This window comes from Zonotrichia albicollis, chromosome 2, assembly GCF_047830755.1.
Source record: "Zonotrichia albicollis isolate bZonAlb1 chromosome 2, bZonAlb1.hap1, whole genome shotgun sequence".
NCBI lineage: Eukaryota > Metazoa > Chordata > Aves > Passeriformes > Passerellidae > Zonotrichia > Zonotrichia albicollis.
Window position 1 is genome coordinate 44536467 of NC_133820.1, and position 17955 is coordinate 44554421.

Below are 17955 nucleotides of genomic sequence, written 5' to 3' on the forward strand. Positions count from 1 at the left end.
GAGGTATACAGCTTCTTGGCTTACAAATAAAGCAATTAAAGAGCAATTTAGACATCAGAGTAAGGTCAAATATTTAACTTCTCAGAGCCTTTGAGTAATTAGGAACTGCTGGGTGTCAAACAAGTCATGGGATTGGAATGACCTGATCAAGAAAAGCAGTTCTTTCCTCTCCTGATGCTCAACCCAGGGTTTTGTCTTCTGGCTGCAAAGTCCCATCCCTCGTGTGCACAGCAAAGGCCAAAAGGCAAAAAGCTTGCCAGCAGAGAAACAGAAACAGATGCCAGTCTGTTAGCTGACAAATCTAGGAAATTTTCTCTTATTTTGCTGCAAGGTTGGCTGTAATGACATGGTGGGATGGAGGAGTTGCCTTTGCTCTGCTGCAGAGGGCAAAAGGATTTTGAGTCCAGTCACAAGAAATGTCAGGCAGAATAAATTTGCTGCTTGGCTTAGCAGTGACAGCATCAGGTTTTTCACCTGTTTCCTTGTGAGTCATGTCCAACTTTTGGACATGCATTTCCTGTGTATCCAACACAGCCTGAGGTGGGAACTAATGAGAGGCCTGGTTTTGACATGTGTTGATGTACATAGCACAGTTGCCTAGCACAGGTGCTGGCTTGCACATATTTCTGCTCACTGCATTTGTAAGTCAATGGGAGCTCTGGCTCTGTTCCTCATGTGGAAGTCTCCGCTCCAGTCTCTGAATTCTCCCAATACTCAGCACAACTTTCATGAATACATTAAATACCTTTAGATCATCTACATTCTGTGAGAATTACTATAAATGTTGTCTGATAACAAAGCTAAAGAATTACAAAAATTTGACTTCTTTTAACCAGTGAAGATTACAATGAGATTTCTTTTTGCCTCTGAGCTGTCACGCCTGCTTCCTCCCTTCTGAACTTTCACACACTATTTTTTAAGATTTAACCTTTAATTTACTTTTTTTTCTTATTGAAATAGACAGAAAATGCTTTTTCATTATTTACCAATTAAGTGACAGAAACGCAAAGGAACAATCAAGTTACCTAAAGGCTAAAAAATAGAAATATTTCATTTTCTTTGAAAGGCAAAAAACTTTTTAAATTGTCTTTTAAATCATCTTTTAAATCATAATGGTAAAAGTTGATTGAAAAACTCCATTCCATATCACTCCAATGGGCATTTGATTAAAGTCTAATCTAGCCAGGATATGTGTGTGATGGCTGCTTTTTTTACTATTATTATTAACAGAAAATATTTATACTATAGTAGAATATAAAATTACGCATGAAAATTTGTATTATTACTACTTCAATTCTGCTTCACTAAGTATTCTTATCCATGTGTAAGTAGATGTAGTATTACATCACTTCATTAAATTTAATAATCAAACTTTATTTCCCAGCCAACATCTCATTGACTGTTGCTTTGCTGACTTTTTGTCACTGCTGTCTTCATTGTCTTTTGATTTTCCAATATTCCCTATATATTTTCAGTGCAGCATTCCCATACACAGGACCTCATTATGAGGTCATTACAATCAGCACCGGTTTGTCATGAAGATAAACTTTGCCTCAGGTTTAAAATGAAGTAATAGCATATTTCACTGCAAAATAAAAACATCACCCACTATCATTATGAGTAATGCATACTACAGGCATTGGTTATGCTGCTGAAGGGGTTTTGCAAGACTCTGGCTTTGTTTGCCTTTTTGATTCACAGGTTGAATCCCAAAAAAACAAAAAGGACCAACTATATCTTGGACTGACTTGAGGGAGCTTGCTTACTGTTTTCCCTTTCACAAGAAAGGCAGCTGCAAAGCTTAACAGGAAAGACAAAAAACAAACCACAGAATGGGATCAACCGAAACATTTTGCTTGGACAGATAGATCATATTTTCCTTTGTGGAGGCTGGATTCTACCTTGATTCCCTAGCATTTTTATTTATTTAGGCCAGCAGGCTTAAACCAACAGGTTTTAATAAGCCACTGAAATATTTTATGTCAATGTTTTTCTAGTTTTCTTTTCTTTTCTCTGGGGGAGAGTACTGTTAAAATGTATGGATGTCCTATACAACAAACAAACTATCCGAAATAGTGTATGCATGACCATTAACCAAAAGATCAGAGCATATCATCAGCAAGGAATTAAGGCTCACACACACTTAGTACAAATTTGTTCTAGCTGGCAAAGAAAGGATGAACTTAAAGTAAGAGCTGTCTTCTGAAACTTCCTCTGTATTGTCATTGTCAAGATTTACTTTCTGTGACCTCTCTTATGGATTTTCCACTACAGCAAGATCTTCTGCATCATGTCTAAAAGTCTATTAATTTTTTTTTTCTTTGCTACCCATCAAAACCACGCATAAAATTTAATCACAGCTGTCTCCAGAAAGAGGGCAGAGGAAGTCACTAAAGAGAGGATGTCCCCTTGACACTGCCCACATTTATGGCTTTAAAACTGCAATGATTTGGTTTATCTTAACTTGAGTTTCCTAGGTTGGCCAGCCCTTCTCAACCTCAGTAACCCTCTCTTTGTTCATCCAAGACATGGACAATGGTACCTTGTACGGTTCCTTACTCTTTTTTGCAGAAACATACTGATCTAAACTCTCACAACAGAAATAGATTTAGGTTCAAACCTTGCTCTGCAAAAAGAGGTGAGACAGGGTTTCTGCTAACACAGGACCTTACTCCTTCTCTATTAACTGATCTTAGAACCAATTTAAAGGCTGTTTGGAAGGGAATGCTCTTTTTCCTCCTTGTTGAAGTTTTTCCCCTTTGCAGGCAAGAACACCAGACAGCCAAGCTACTAGCAAAAATGGCATCATCACCATATTGCTGCACAGTTAGGACATTAATCTCCAGCCCTGATTTTTCATCCAAGAAGAGTGTCTCTTCTGCACAGTGGAGCAATTTCAGCATGAGTGACAGAGAAAGATCCCATGCAGATAGGAAGGAAAATCATATCATTTTAGTCATCCTCAGTCTCTGTCCAAACTTGTCACCCTGGGCTGCTTTTTATTCCCCAAAGAGAAGCAGAGAATTTTAGGCATATATGATGTGGTTTTATTTTAGGTGTGTCTTCTCTTTCAACCTGAATGTGCTTGTTTCTCTCCACTGACTTAAAAAACCAGTCTGTGATGACTGTCTCAGCTGTGAATATTTACATTTGATCAGATGTACCTAATACCAGTCTGGGTTTCTGTTATCCTCCTTTCCAAAATAAACTTGCATTTTGTTAAGAAATGTCTTTCATACTATCTTAAAACAAAACTTTTATAAAACCCAGAATGAAAAAAAAATCAAATTAAACCCTCCTGGTTTTAGACATTCATGTCCTAGAATAGACCCTGATATGTAACCAACACTGTTTGGGCAGCCAGAGGGAGAAACAGACTGTAAACAAAACTGAAACAGATTTTATTGATTTTTCCCCATGCAAGCTAAGCCCCATGCAAAATCAAAATCAAACACAGAATACCAATAACTAACAACAAGTCAAGTGCATTTTCAAATTAGTTCCCTCTCCATGGTCTAAGGCAGTAAGTCAGATTAAGGAAAATACCTGCAAGTTATGATTTGAAGTGGATTATGTCCACTTAATGATTCATTTCAATAGGTTTTCATGCTGATGACCTTGAAAGAATAAAGGAATTTACATTATCCAAAAGCTGTTAACCATGCACAGTTCTCTACTGTCTTTGCATCATAAAGCTAAAATGATTTCTCTCATAGAAAAAAATCTACCATGGGACTTGTACTCTTACTCCAACATCTAACCCCTTTTATCTAAGCTCTGTATACACTTTTCCAGCTTACAGAGCTATGGTACCCCATGACATGACAACTCTGGCACCAAGAAGAGACTCACAATTAGGGTTTAATCAAGCAAGATTCGTCCAAAGTTGAGAGCAGGTCATAGATATACAAGGAGACACTTACTGTGAACATGCACAGGGTAGGATTTATCCCTCATTAAATTCTGGATATTGACTATACCTTCACATAAGCTAGCCACGCACAAATCCTTGGTTGGTGATCTGATACCACTAGCTCCTTCCAGCTGGGATGAAACCCAGCCTGGCAGTGCATCTTGGAATAGAGTCAGGCTAATACAGCTCCTGAGCTGCTGCATCACAACTGTCCTGTTCTTCTAAAATGTCCTCTCAGTGCACAGAGATGCTTGTACTGGGGTGACTTCCTTGTCATGAACTGGCTTGCTGAAGAATGCCTGACACCAAATAGTTCAAATTTCTATAAAGACACATCTGTGAAATACAGATCCCTCCAAAACTGTGTGGATGGAGAACTTCTGAAATATTTCATTACAGTCCCAGACTCTTCACACTGTCTGGGCTGCTTTATGTATCTTGCATTTTAAATTCCCTGGACTTTTTCTCACAAATAAACATCCTAAAGGAAGGACAATTCAATTTACAATTGGTCAGGTTCAAAAGTCACTGTAATTGAATAATAATTTGCCGTGAAGTATGGATGTGAGTCCTCACGCTTGCCTCTTGACCTGAAAGGATACGGCTAGTGAAAATGTCTAGCACATAATTACTCTGAGGCTAACCCTAAGGCTTGGCTATTATTCACAGGTCAATCTCTCTAAGATAATTCCCAGGATAATATTACTGAAGAAAACACTCCCCCTGCATAATGCAACACCTGTCTCTGTTTTGAGACTGGGGATAGAGATGGGGGGGTTGAGCTTTACCTGTTTTTCTATCTTTTCATTAAGGTTTCCTAAAGGGCAGGGGATGAAAGCAATGAAAGGGGGGAGTAAAGAAAAAGTCACTTTGCAACAGTGAACCTGAGGTGATTTTATATTCATTACTAGGTCTATAACCAATCATAGAGTGTGTACAGATGAGGAAGATACAAATTCCCAGATTGTGCAACAGGACCAGGTGCTGCAATTGGAGAATGGAAGGGGACTGGTTTCAATACACAAAGTATTTGTACGCCCAAGAAACACTAACAAAAGGGCCTTGTCAGAGCATATAATCCTTTTCTGGGCACTGGATTATGCACACCTCACATCATTAGTAAGAACTCATCTTTTCAAGTCTTGACAACACTGTAAAGAAATTGGTGGGCTTCTATTTTGACTGCCAGCAAACCATGTCTCTTTATTGAATTCTACTGCAGACGACGAAGAAGAAAAATAAACATGGTGAAAAAGTGATCTCAGAAGATCACTTAAAATCATTATTAGGTCTTCTTTTTGTCAATATACTTCCAGGACCGAGGGGGAAGAGCCATGGAATTGTATCATTTAGGTTTGGAAAAGATCTCTAAAATGACTGAGTCCAGCTATTGTTAACCCAGCACTGCCGAGTCCACCACCAAACCATGCCCCCAAGCACCACACCAAGCGTACAGTTTTGTGCACATTTGTGTCACAGCACATATCTACAGGCAGGTATGCACCATATTTCAGGCAAGGGCAGGATGGTCCCTGGACTTCTACAGCACTGCAAGGTAGGTGAGCATGGGACAGATCAGGTCATAATCATGAGCTGGGGTGAGCCCAACCTGCTTTATTTCCCATCACAGAAACCTAGTAAAAGATCTCTAGAGGTCATCTAGATCCTCCCCTTGCCCCGAGGCAGGGTAAACTAGAGGGAGGTCATGCCTGACAGCTGTTTGTTTTACTTGTTCTCAGAGTGACGGAAACTTCACAATCACTGCAGATAATCTGTGCCTAGTCTTAAGTGTCCTCATCACCAAAAGTCTTCCCTCCCCAAGGTTAGAAATCCACCCTTGCTATTGGAAGACAAGAAGAAGGAAAGAGCAACAACAGGAAAATGCACAAGAGGGGAAAAAAATCTAAGGGAGAAAAAGGAGAATAAAAGAATAAAACCTACAGGGGTCCATGGATTGATTTGCATAAGTTCAAAATTTTGCAACTGTGAAAGCAGTGCTGAAGGGGAAGTCTAGTTGTCCCAGTGCCAACAGTAAGAATAATAATTAATAATTATGCATCTGGTCAAAGGACAATGGTACAGTAAGGTTACATGATTAGTCTGATCAGCAACATAGAGGAGTGATGGGAAAAGGTATGCAAGGGTCCTAATTAATGCCACTTTAAATGCTATTAATAATGTATGATTAACTACTAAATATTAATCTCTTTCATTACCTTCTTTTACTTTGCCATACTGCATAGCAGGCAAAAACATCTCTGCCTATGACAGTATATCTGTAAAACTTGTTGGTAGGTTTATCAACCCTGTGTTGAGCAACACGAGTCCTGATGTTCAGATTTTAATTTTTACAGATCTCTTCAATTCCACTTGTGTTAATTATGCCTTTTAGCACTTTAGCTGAAAGAACTGGGAGTATCTTAATTACTTACTATACTCATTAGTATTTTTTGTATTGTTGATTGTTTTGCTTCCAATAATTTTAGAAAATACAGTTGAATGAACTGCTTTGTTCTAGAATAGCAACACAGCATGGAACAACTCCAAAAGATATGTTTTAAATTGGAAACACTTGCAAAAGAGGAAACCAGCTATCAGTCTCGAGTTACTACTACTGTAACTGGAAACAACTTTACAACTACATTTGTATAATTCATATTATTTTGCCAACACTTTGAAGTTACACTTTCTTCCCTCATTTCTTAAGTCAGCAAGAAACGGTTATTAAAGGCACCTTTTTAAAAAAATGAAACTGTCAAGATGTGGCTTTGAAATCTTTGAAAAGACGTCTGTAATGTATAATGTGCTATAAGCACATCTATTAAATCACAGCTCTTGTGGTTCTAACACAGAAATACCAGAAAAGAATTCTTTTCTTATAGGGTCAGTAGCTACACAATAATGGGAAACACTTGGACTGAAAGACAAAAGTTGGCTAAAGTAAGCTCCTTCCCATCTGCTTGTTATCAGCAGTTGTAGGAGCAGAGCAGGTGACCCATAAATATATCTATTTTTTTAAACTGACAGGCTTTTGTTTGGGACTGTGTGACAATGAAGGGCCTTATTTTAATTTATAGATATTGTCCAGGAATTCAAAATTAAACAGCAGGTCTTAGTAAAGAAAAGAGCAGTGGTAGGAGAAACTGAAATTATTTTCCCAAGTTAGAATTAAGAAAAATGTTGAAAAAAATTAAGTCCTCAGAATTTGCTATACATTTGCTAGAAAACAGAAGCAGTCTGAAATCAATAGGAAATTGATCAATTAACTTGCCCTGTCCCAAGTAAATGAAATGCCAAGAAAAGTAAAAGTACTGGAAAAGACATGAAGAGAAAAACTTTGGGTGCACAAATAAATCCACGAGGAGAAGACAGACATCGAAGTACACTCTATTTAGTATTGAAAGGCACAAATCAAGATTGAAAGGCAAAGCTGAACACATTCATACTAGAAAAAAGTGTGAATTAAATGTTAATAGTGAACACACGTGACCACTAAAGCACAGTTGTGTGATGGGATCTCAGTCTCTTATCATGCTCAGTGCATCTTCAGAAGGTAAGAGTTGTCCACAGAAGTTGCTAGGCTCCAGCTGGGAATGAATGAAATTCCATCACCTCCATTAAATGGGAGGTCAAGGTGGAAAAGCTAGTCGTTTCTTTGACCTCAAAAATCTTTGAAATTATGAAACCATTAAATTAGGTTACTGATCTAATTGTCCGGGTCACTTGGAATTGTGGGGATTTTATTCAGGCTTTTAATTTAATATATGACTTACCATAGTTGAGATAGATTCAATAATTAACCTTTAGTTATTTTTCAAGACACAGCCTCTCTAAAAACAAGGGATTTTTGCAGATTGTAAGTGCTGGTTGGCATTAAGTAACTACAATTTGAAAAAAAACCCTTCAAAATCCCTTAAAGCCATTCTCTGTACTGCATCCTCTTTTAAATATTTTGTCATCAAGAACATTACTGAATTGCTAAAGCAATTAAATATTTGTTAATTAGCAATAAAGAAAAATCAACTTATGTAATTATAACTGAATTAAAAACAATGGAATTAATTATTAATACTAAAGATTGGCATTCTTCCCAGAGCTGTAAGTTTAATTTTACTTGTCTTTTTAAAGCTAAATTCCTTCTGTGCAATACATCCAGCGAAATTACTGATGCTTGTTTTGTATCCAAGCATTTTGTAGAAGAAGGAAATGTGGAGCACTCCTGCAGCTATATGCCTTGTGTCCTAACTCAGTGAAAACAGTGCTTCAAATTTCTTTAAAATTCAGTTTTCAGGACAGATGTTTCTCAATAACAAAGGAAAAATTAAATCAAATTTTTAAGGAACCTCCAAGAGTCCAGACATGACATTATATTCGTAAATAATCTACTAAACTATTAAGGCAAAACTGCTCCAAGTAAGCTTTTCCACTTAAATAAAAGTAAAAGCAGGCTGTAAAATTAAGACTAAGATATTGAGTTACCCAGGGAAATGGACACATAACCAAGCCTTCCAGAGTTCAAGAAGCATTTTGACAATGTTATCAGTCACAATGTATAATTCTTGGGGTTGTCCTGTGCAGGACCAATGTTTTAGTCCGTCCCATCAAATAGACTTTGAAGTCAAACATGGTCCTTAATCACCCTATTTTTCATGATTGTCTAGGCCAATTCCCCTCTGAGAATTATCTGTCACTGTGAATTGAAGGTGTGATTAGAATAACAAGTATAGAGTCTGCTTGGTATTACTCCATGATGGAGTAGCAACTGATTTGTCAATATTCCCTTCTTGAGCTGGTCTGGTACTCATTTTAGCGCACATGTAGAACAAAAAGTTAGAGAAGGCCAACAAAATATCTCTTTCTTTGGAACAAAGAGTCATTACTATGAACCAAGAGTGCCTAGGCTGATGCGTGTGTCTCTACAACTCAGCCATCAGCCTGAACACCCTTCCCACAGTACTACTGGTATTTCCTCAGGGATCAGTTTCTATCACCAGTACAGTGCCAGTACTGCTTCCACACTTTCCTAAAGGAACATCTGCAAGCAACTGAAGGAGCACAGTGTTGGCTCCAAGGAGTTGTGATTAGTCAGTGTCCAGGAGAAAAGGTCAAGGATATGAACTGCCAGGCTTAACACAGGTTTAAGATAATGGGAGCCTGTTCAACAGAAGGTGAAAGTAGGTTTCTTCATCTTGATGTAATCCATATGCTCATTTATTGAAAAGCAGCTTCAGAACTTAGGTAGAAATTTAGCTCCTCTCTTCCCTCAGCCCCCTAACTATGCTCCCACAGTTCCTACCATTTCAGCTCTGCTCTTGCTCTACCTGCTATTTCCCTCTTGTTTCCCTTCACTCTTACCCCTCTTTTCTGTGCTGTCCCTCCTGCTCAGATGTATTTTTTCATCTTTTATTTTACAAATTAATCTCTCTCAGGTCTGCCCTCATCATTTTTCGATGGCCTGCAGTACTGTGGATCTGGTGCCTTTCACTTTTTCCCTGCCTATCAGCAGCATTAAGGCATGAAGCTTGATAAAATAAAACCAAACCTGCTGACAGGCTTGGCCAAGCAATTAAATACTTACTCAGATTCAGATTTGTTATAGATTGCAACCAGTCAAATCCAAATGCCACTTTGTCCTTTTCACAGTTATGCCATACTCTCCTTAACACCAGCAGAACAGGCATGTGGCTGTATGTACTTCCATGGCAAAATACATGCTGCCTTGCTACAAGTATATTAGTCTCTCTCTAGAGACCATGTGTTCTAATGTAGCCCAAATATTCATCTTGAATCCTGAAAGAACTTTGGGGTTTTTTTGGGTTGGCTTTTTTTTTAGCAAAACAATTATACAGCTGTGGTTTTAAATGATTTTAAAATGGATATGGAGCAACAGCTCCCTGATGAGATTACAGGACTGTGTCATACCATCATTGCCTTCTTTCCTGAACTGTGCAGACCCACTATTGCAGGCTTTAAAAAGCCAAGACCATACTTCTTTACCTATATACCTTGGTCATTTTTAAGGGCAGTTAGTAACCTGTATGGCTATAGTATTGTAGAACTCAGTTTTCAATTAAAATAATTTATGAATTTATGAGCATCAGGATTCTCTGCATCATATTTCCTTTACAACAGGAGAAGAACAGCAGCAGTGAAATAAGGCATACTTATGCTGGTAACCAATTATTCCCATTGGGAAGAGATGTAAGTCTTTACTTACAGCTGTACAATGTAAGTATCACATCTATGAAGGGCAGAGAACCCTCAGTCAAAATGTACTATGGTCTCATCTAGACTTTTCCTAGTCATACCATGAAAGAATGGTCCATTTATTTTATTTATTTTTTTGTTTTCAGATTTTTTTTTTAATTCAGTTTTTCAGATTAAGTCTGAAAATTAGCAGAAATTGGAAGCCAGTGAACACAGGCTTAATTCCACATTGATATTGAAAAGTTGAACATATGAGTGACTAGTAGAGGGAAAAAAAGGTGTTATAGTTTTCACTCTAAAACCAAACAGTATTTTCTAAATATTTTGTGGCAACACTTGATTCAAGCCAGATTTCTTCTCTTGAAAAGTTCTGCCTTCTCAAGCATCTTCAGCGAAACAGAGCTGATGATGTCCAGTTATCTATCCTTGCTGATACTTAAACCTGATGAAATTTTTAAGTCTTTCCGTGTTCTTTATTTGTATATCTTTTTAAAGGTCTTCTGAAGGCTTCAGACTTATTCACGTCTCCACTCATGCACGAAGAGAAAACACAAAACTCAGAACTTACGAACCTCCCAGCAAAATATCTGTCCATGCCCTTTTATAAAATTCTACACTGCAATGGGAACATCCAGGCTTTATGTGTGCTAAAGCCATTGGTCAGTCTGGCTCCCTGTACATCAATGCCCCAGCAAAAATTGTGCCATCTATCACCACCAGATCCTGAAAAAAGACACCCGTTCAATATCAGTGTCCAATCTCCTGAGTAAAAAAACACATTCAGGGAGTTATTATTATTTCACAAATGTTGTTTATTAACCTGATGGGCTATAATGTTTGAATTTAAAATGAATCCTTCTAACATAGAAAATGCCGTCATCAAAGATACTATTGCACAGGTTAGAAAGAAAATTGTTTTGCTGTGCATAATAATTCTGCTAAAGATGCTCAGCAATCCTTTGACCTACACATACTTTCACCTATTGTTACACAACCAGCATGAGGTACTTAAGGTGGATCTGTATGAACTCCTGTTTAGGTTGTGGACTGATGGTTTGAAAGAGCAGCTAAAGCCAGGTGTGAAGCCACGTGAGGTTGACTGAGTGTGATAAACTATCACAGATGATAAAGGATCAAAGAATGATATAGGTTGGTGAGGAACCTTAAAGAACATCTAGTTCCAGTATGCCTGCCATGGGAAGGGATACATTCCACTATACCAGGTTGTTCTAAGTCCTTCTCAACATGGCCTTGAACACTCCAAGAGATGGGAAATTTTCATAAGAGGTCCTAGATAAGTGCAGTACAACTGATTACAGGAATGCTAGTAAATGTAAACTAACTTAATGTTTCACTCCATAGTGAAATGGAAATAAATGCCAGAGTTAGTAGGAAAAATTACTACAGATTTTTATACATGTCCTGAACTTGATTTTTGAGAAGTACTAGGCATATAACTAAAACACTAAAAATTTCAGCTAAAACACTGGGAACTGCCAGAAATATCATCACTATTTAATGGAAAGGGAACATCAAATGTTAAGTATATCCTTATCTTGAGTCTGAATTATTAAAGAGAAAAGGCAAATTAATTTTATGATGATTTTAGAGTTTGCAGTACCTGGCATCTATTTTTAAAACTTACTAGTAAGAGGGTAAATATGATTTCAAAAAGAATCCTCTCAATATACTCCAGAATCATTTCTGCATATGCCTTTTGAAGCTTTTCTCATTTTTTTTTGCCCCTTGCACCTATTAATATAGGCTTTGCAATTTATCTATCTTTATCAGCACAAAAAATGAAGGATTGAAAGAGTTCCACAATATCCTAGTTACGATACCAGCTTGTGATTTGTTTGTGCCTTTCCAGACAGATGTCAGTTAAAAGAAAAAAGGGAAGGGGAGAAGAGGGGGATGGCGGGGGGGGGAAGAAACAGCAATAGTACAAGACTGACTGACAACTGGTATCATACAAGATTTCCCTCAAATATTTTATGAAAAGGACATTGGATTTCATTAAATTCTGTTTTCAAAAGCCATCTCTACTGAAAAGAAGATGACCAGAGGAATTAACTGCTTCTGTCCTTTGGATCACGTACCAAATTCAGAGTTCACCTTCTTGTAGCAGAAGGCCTCCTTCCCACCTGCCCTATCTGCAATAGGAAGATAAGAAGCAGGTGAAAAGGTCTTGCATCCTTATTATATGCAAAGGATAAAGGCATTTTTACAGGGCTGGGTGCCTTTTTAAGAACCAGCTTAAAATACATAATTGGCTGTACCTGCTGATACACTGAGGACTGGGCTATCTAGCCACACAGGTGTTGAAAAAAAATACTCAGAAAACTGCTTCAAAGATCTACTTTGCAATATTTGCAGTAAATCTTCTCCCTGTGAAAACCTCCTTAACTATTCTAATAGTATGAAACTTCAAATCTCTCCTATCAGTTGAAGGCCACCCAAGTGCAGTGGAAGTTGATGTAGCAGAAGATCGTGGCTCAGACAATCCTATACTTCACACACCCTTCAGCCTGTAGTTGTGTATGTTTCACTAAAATATGGTGAATTAGGACTCATGCAGCAGGGTGTGAATTTGGAGAGGCAGGAGAACACCTTTCAAGGGGTATCTTACACAGATATAGCAGCTGGAGCCACCAAAAATAGCACAGAGCAGAGTCAGGGAGGAAAATACAGTGTGCAACAGAGCAGTAGCCAAGAAAAGAACATTTTGACTACTTAGATCCAACTTCAGGAAAACCTGAGAAGAATATCCAATTTAGGAATCATACCTGTAAGGGCTGAAGAGCCTGAAATTGCTCTTCTGGCTCAGTGCAGAGTTACCTGTGAGAACGGCATAGATATAATGGATATTATGGAGCCTTCTTCGCAAATCTCAGTCCTGATACACGCACTGGTGATTTCCTGCCTATAGTCCTGCCTTCTTTTAGTCCAGAAACAAGGAGGCAAGTGGAAAAACGTGCTTCCCCCCCTCATGTCATTGGTAGAAAAGGAAGAAGGGATAAAAGGAACTGAGTGGAGATGAGAAAGCTGGAAGCAGATGGTAGGAGAATTCCAGAGTATCTAAGCATTGTCTGTATGACCTATCTGTTGGCTGGCTGTCTTGCTTGATGTTGAAGCAAATCACAGTGGTTTTGGGAGGAAAATTTAATAATGGGAGAAGCTCTTTGGCCCGTATGTTTACTCTTCAGGCAGTCTGGATTTGTCTACTGTGTCCATCATATTGCTGTCAGGAACAGCCTGAGCTGAGGACCCAGAAGGATTAACCTCCTCCTTAACAGGAATATTCTGAAGGGACTGATAACAGCTCCCTTCACTGCTCATGTACAGCAAGTCCAATGACATGACACATGAAGAGAACCTGTAAGGATGGGAAAGTACCCAGCTAAGAATCTCATTCCACTACTTTACATGGGTATATCTAGTGCAGAAAAGACTAGTGCTAAATCCCTACTACAAAAGTGGTAACTTGGAGAAAGGGAACTTCAGCTAATGCTTAGCTGAAGCTAAATATGAGTGTCAGCAAATTTATCTGACCTCTTCTCACACTGCTTCAAAGGGCTGTCAGAGAAGGTGGCCTTGTCCTTCACTCTTGGAAGCAAATAAACAGAAAAAAACCCCGAGCCACTAAGACATCCAAAGTTACAGAGATGCCTTTGGATGCTGAAAAAATTATCTTTCCAGATTTTAACTTGAACTTTCATCTTTGATGGCCTTTCTTCCTAGAATCACAAAATAATTCAAGTTTGACCAGATATATTAGGTGGATCAAGAACTTGCCCCACTATTTGAAAGTCACCACATGTAGACATTACCCAACTTTTCTGGTCAATCTATTCAAATACCTGATTACCTTTATGTGGAAAACCTTCAAAAAATTTGTTGGCCATTTTTCCTTCTTTAACCACTTTGCACCTATTATACAATTTTTTTTCTCACAGGCTGAAGTTACTGATAGTGACTTCAAACCTGAAGCTAGCGCATTGTCAATCTTTAAATTACTTTAAAAATATTCAGTTTATAAAGCTGGTTTTGGTTTCAAGGAGAACTCTGTGCTTCACTTCACATACTGTAGTTCTTCCAACAGGTTTATGTCCAAGGTAAAAATTACTCCACACATCAGCAAATATGGTTTCTTTTGTCTCAGCTCTAAAAACAAAATCAAATTTATCTGAAAGTTTGCTGGCCTTCTATGCCTTTCCCAAATCCTGATAAATTATCATGCAGCAATGCCAACCGTTCATTATAGAAATGATCCATGCCTAATGAAGGAGGTAGTGTACTTTTATATTCCAGGGTACTGGAAATTAATTTGCATAGTGGAGGCTTCAAGGGTCTGAGTATACCTATATCTATTCCCATACTGGGCCCATTTTCTGGAAAGAATACATCATTAACAGAAAAAATATATAATAAAACTACGCATTTGCCAAGGGGTATTTTTATTCTAATGTAAGCCAATCTTATTAATTTCATTGTATAAATGTGTGGCATAGACTGATATAATCTATCAAACCCTTGCAAATCCAGAGTAGATGTAAAATTACTGCAGCTCAGCCCTGTGTTCTCCACACTGGCCACACCACTGCCTTTAACTTCTAACTGCTGAGCAGGACCCAAAACTGCAGTGTGATAACAGAGAGAACAAACCAAGAGGGGTACAATGCGTGAAATAACATGGTCTGGGCACGGTCAGGTAACTATTTGAGATCATCTCCTGTGTTCCCTTTTGCATAACAACAGAGATGAACCCTGACATGGAGCAACAAGTGCTTTATTTTGTAGTGCGTTAATCTGCAGTCTGGGTAACTTGAAGGACTGTCAGAAGCATCAGAAAAAAAGTGAATTTCATAGCAGAAACCAAGAAAAACCATGCTAACTAACTGACCATCCCTTAACAAGAGGAATCACAACACTTCCCATAAACTGGCTCAGGGAAGATACTCCTACCTAGACAGAGTCTAGCTTCTACCAGAATTCAGCTAGGTGAAGAGGTACTTTGAGAAGCAACAGAACCAAAAATTATCAAGTACTGTGTGTTTCCATGAACCCCCATGAACCCCCTACCTTGTAGAAACAGGTCTTTGAACCTCAGAGTCTTTGAGGACATGGCACCAGCAAAGCAATAGCCTTGATTCTGTAGATGCCTTACAGTGGCTCCCTGTGTGTCTGTTATGGAAGCCCTACAAGCACAGTGTGCAGCCAAAGATTATTTTTCTTCCAAAGCCCAAACTTGCATGGAATTCTGTTAATTACATGCACCGTGGAAATGTCAGCCTTTACTCCTCTATATATACAGTATTCTTTGTCCTTCACACAATGATTTTGAAGCGCTCTGCAAATATCATTTGATAGAATAATAAAGTATTATTATTGAATCTTTATGTCTCCTGCTGTCCCAGGAGCATTGACCTTGCTTCCCCAATACAAAGGTCTGTCTGCCAGGCTAATCACACTGATATCTGAGTACCTCAGTACCTCAGGAGATCCTTATGTGGCAACATTTCTACAGGAACTCAAAACTGGCCAGACATACTGATAATATCCCTGTATTACTCCTGTGCACTTCTGCAAGGTTATAAACCAATTCCAATTTCAAATGTAAATTCCCTTCCCGGTGACATGTGGAGAGATGCATGGTTCAAATAACTCAAACTGTCCCCAGCTGTCAGGGATCCCCATACAGGTAGCAATGGATGCGATTTCCAAGCAGATAGCAACCACAGGAAACTAAGATGAATGAATCCCCCATCCACTCTTTTCCAGCAGATATGTAGTGCTGATAAATGTCCTTGAACCACTAAGTTACTATGGGAATACCCTTTCATTTATGTCCTTCACTTTCATTTGCCAGGACAATGCATTCATGCTGTATCTTTTAGCCATGAACAACCAGATATTAGCTCACCTTCCCGTAAGTTGTTTTTTTCCCCTTGATTTGACGTTGTATAGGCATATCCATAAATATCCATGTGCACAGCAGGGTATATGCAATACATCTGACAGGGCATAGTTACCCCTAGCACAATACCACTTTTTAATACAATTTTGGCTGGTTTCCATAGCTGTCAAAAAGTCTGGGTTAGGTTGATAGGTCTCTTAAAATGTAAAATTTCTGGCAATCAAGTGATTTTTTCTTCCTTTAAGAAAGTCCTGATACTTATGAGGAGGGCATTTTCTTTCAGGAATGAGATATTTTGATAGTTGCTGAACAAATTATGATACAAAAGCTTTTATCTACAGTTATGCAGATACTTCAAGGCAGCATCAGCATCCTTTACATATCTGCACAGCTGCAAAAACGTCCAACAGTTTCATTTTTCCACTCCGAAGTTTTTATTTATTTTCTTTTTTGAAACGAAATGCCAGAGCTCTACTATTGCCTCACAACTTTTTATTTGTCCTGAAAAGCCTTGTTTTCTCCCTCTAATGCAGGGAAGATGCCTAGGCTATGGTTCCTTTTCTTGCAATACCTCTGGGAACCTCAATATGAACAAGGGTTTTGATATCATGGCACTATTGTTACACCAGTTTCTACCAATCAACTACAGTCAGAAACCAAAATATTCTTTTAAATACACTTATTTTAATTCAGACCTTTCAAAAACAATCTGCCTGTCACTGGTACAATATGTATGTTTAAAAACTTGCCTGAAGCTGCAAGAATTCAGGGTAGTCTCATTACAATACAAACACAATAATCTGAAATATGTTTTATAACCTGGACTGGGGGAAGAAAACATTTATAAGCTTATGCTTATTGCTTAAAACCAAAGGAGAATCAGTACATTCTTGAGATATAAAGCTACACTCTGAACCCTATCTGAGTAAAAATTCTCCTGTGATGAATTTCAAAACCATAAGTGTCATAGGACTCAGCCTTGTCCTTACAAGTATATTACAAATCTTGTTAACTGGTTTCTGTTGTTTAAAGTACAGTGTTCCTGGCTTCAAGTTGTAGAAATAAACCCAGTTGTGTTTCTAAGTCTTTATGGCTCATTGAAGTCTTGGTGCATGTAGGAACAATTCAAATTTCTTTCGTTCTCTCTGAAATGTTTTGGGATGGACACTCATTTGTAAACCTGAAGTACAGCATTCTGCAGCTGACAAGTTCTACTTATTAACTGTTGCACACAAACATTTTTTATGGGAGATAATAGAGATCTAAAAGGCTCCTTATGCAACACCATTAGATGAATCAGAAATAGTATATCCACGTGATATTTTGGTTGCTCTCATTCAAGAAACGTATTGGGAGTCAAGATAAAGTTGTACTTCAATATAGAATTTATTTGGTGGGAAAAAAAGTGTTATCTTTACTTGAACTGGGAGTGTGCAGGAGTAAATAGATGAGTGTTGGTAAGTATTTGGTGAGTCGGAAATGCTGGTAAAGCACAGGGAATGGAGGTTCTGTGGTAAGGAATAAATTATACTAAGTAGTATACAAGCTGCCATGAAATTATATTTAGGTTATTTCTGATACTTCAAATGAACTTCCAGACCAGCATATTAACACTGACAGTATCATTTATTCAAGCTTCAGGAACCCGGGATCATTTCTCATCTTGATTCAATCACTTTGGTTAAACCTCTTCTTAACAACACAGCAAAAAAATGGATTTTCCAAGTGATCACTATTTATTAGACAATAAATTTAAATGACACTGCAAATATAATTTCATGGTTTTTGCTCTTTTCATTTCTTTAAAAAAAAACAAGGACGGAGACAAACAGCACTGCTTAAAATATCATGAGAACAATCTTGATTTATCAACTCCCATACAAACCCACATCAAAAGAAAATTATAAATGTCTAAATA

The 17955-nt window shown here is 38.0% G+C and overlaps 1 protein-coding gene across 20 annotated transcripts in view; it reads right to left on the bottom strand.

Annotated features, from left to right (window-relative positions):
* Positions 1–17955, bottom strand: part of TENM4 (teneurin transmembrane protein 4) — a 1564491-nt gene that overhangs the window by 486412 nt on the left and 1060124 nt on the right. The window lies entirely within an intron of this gene.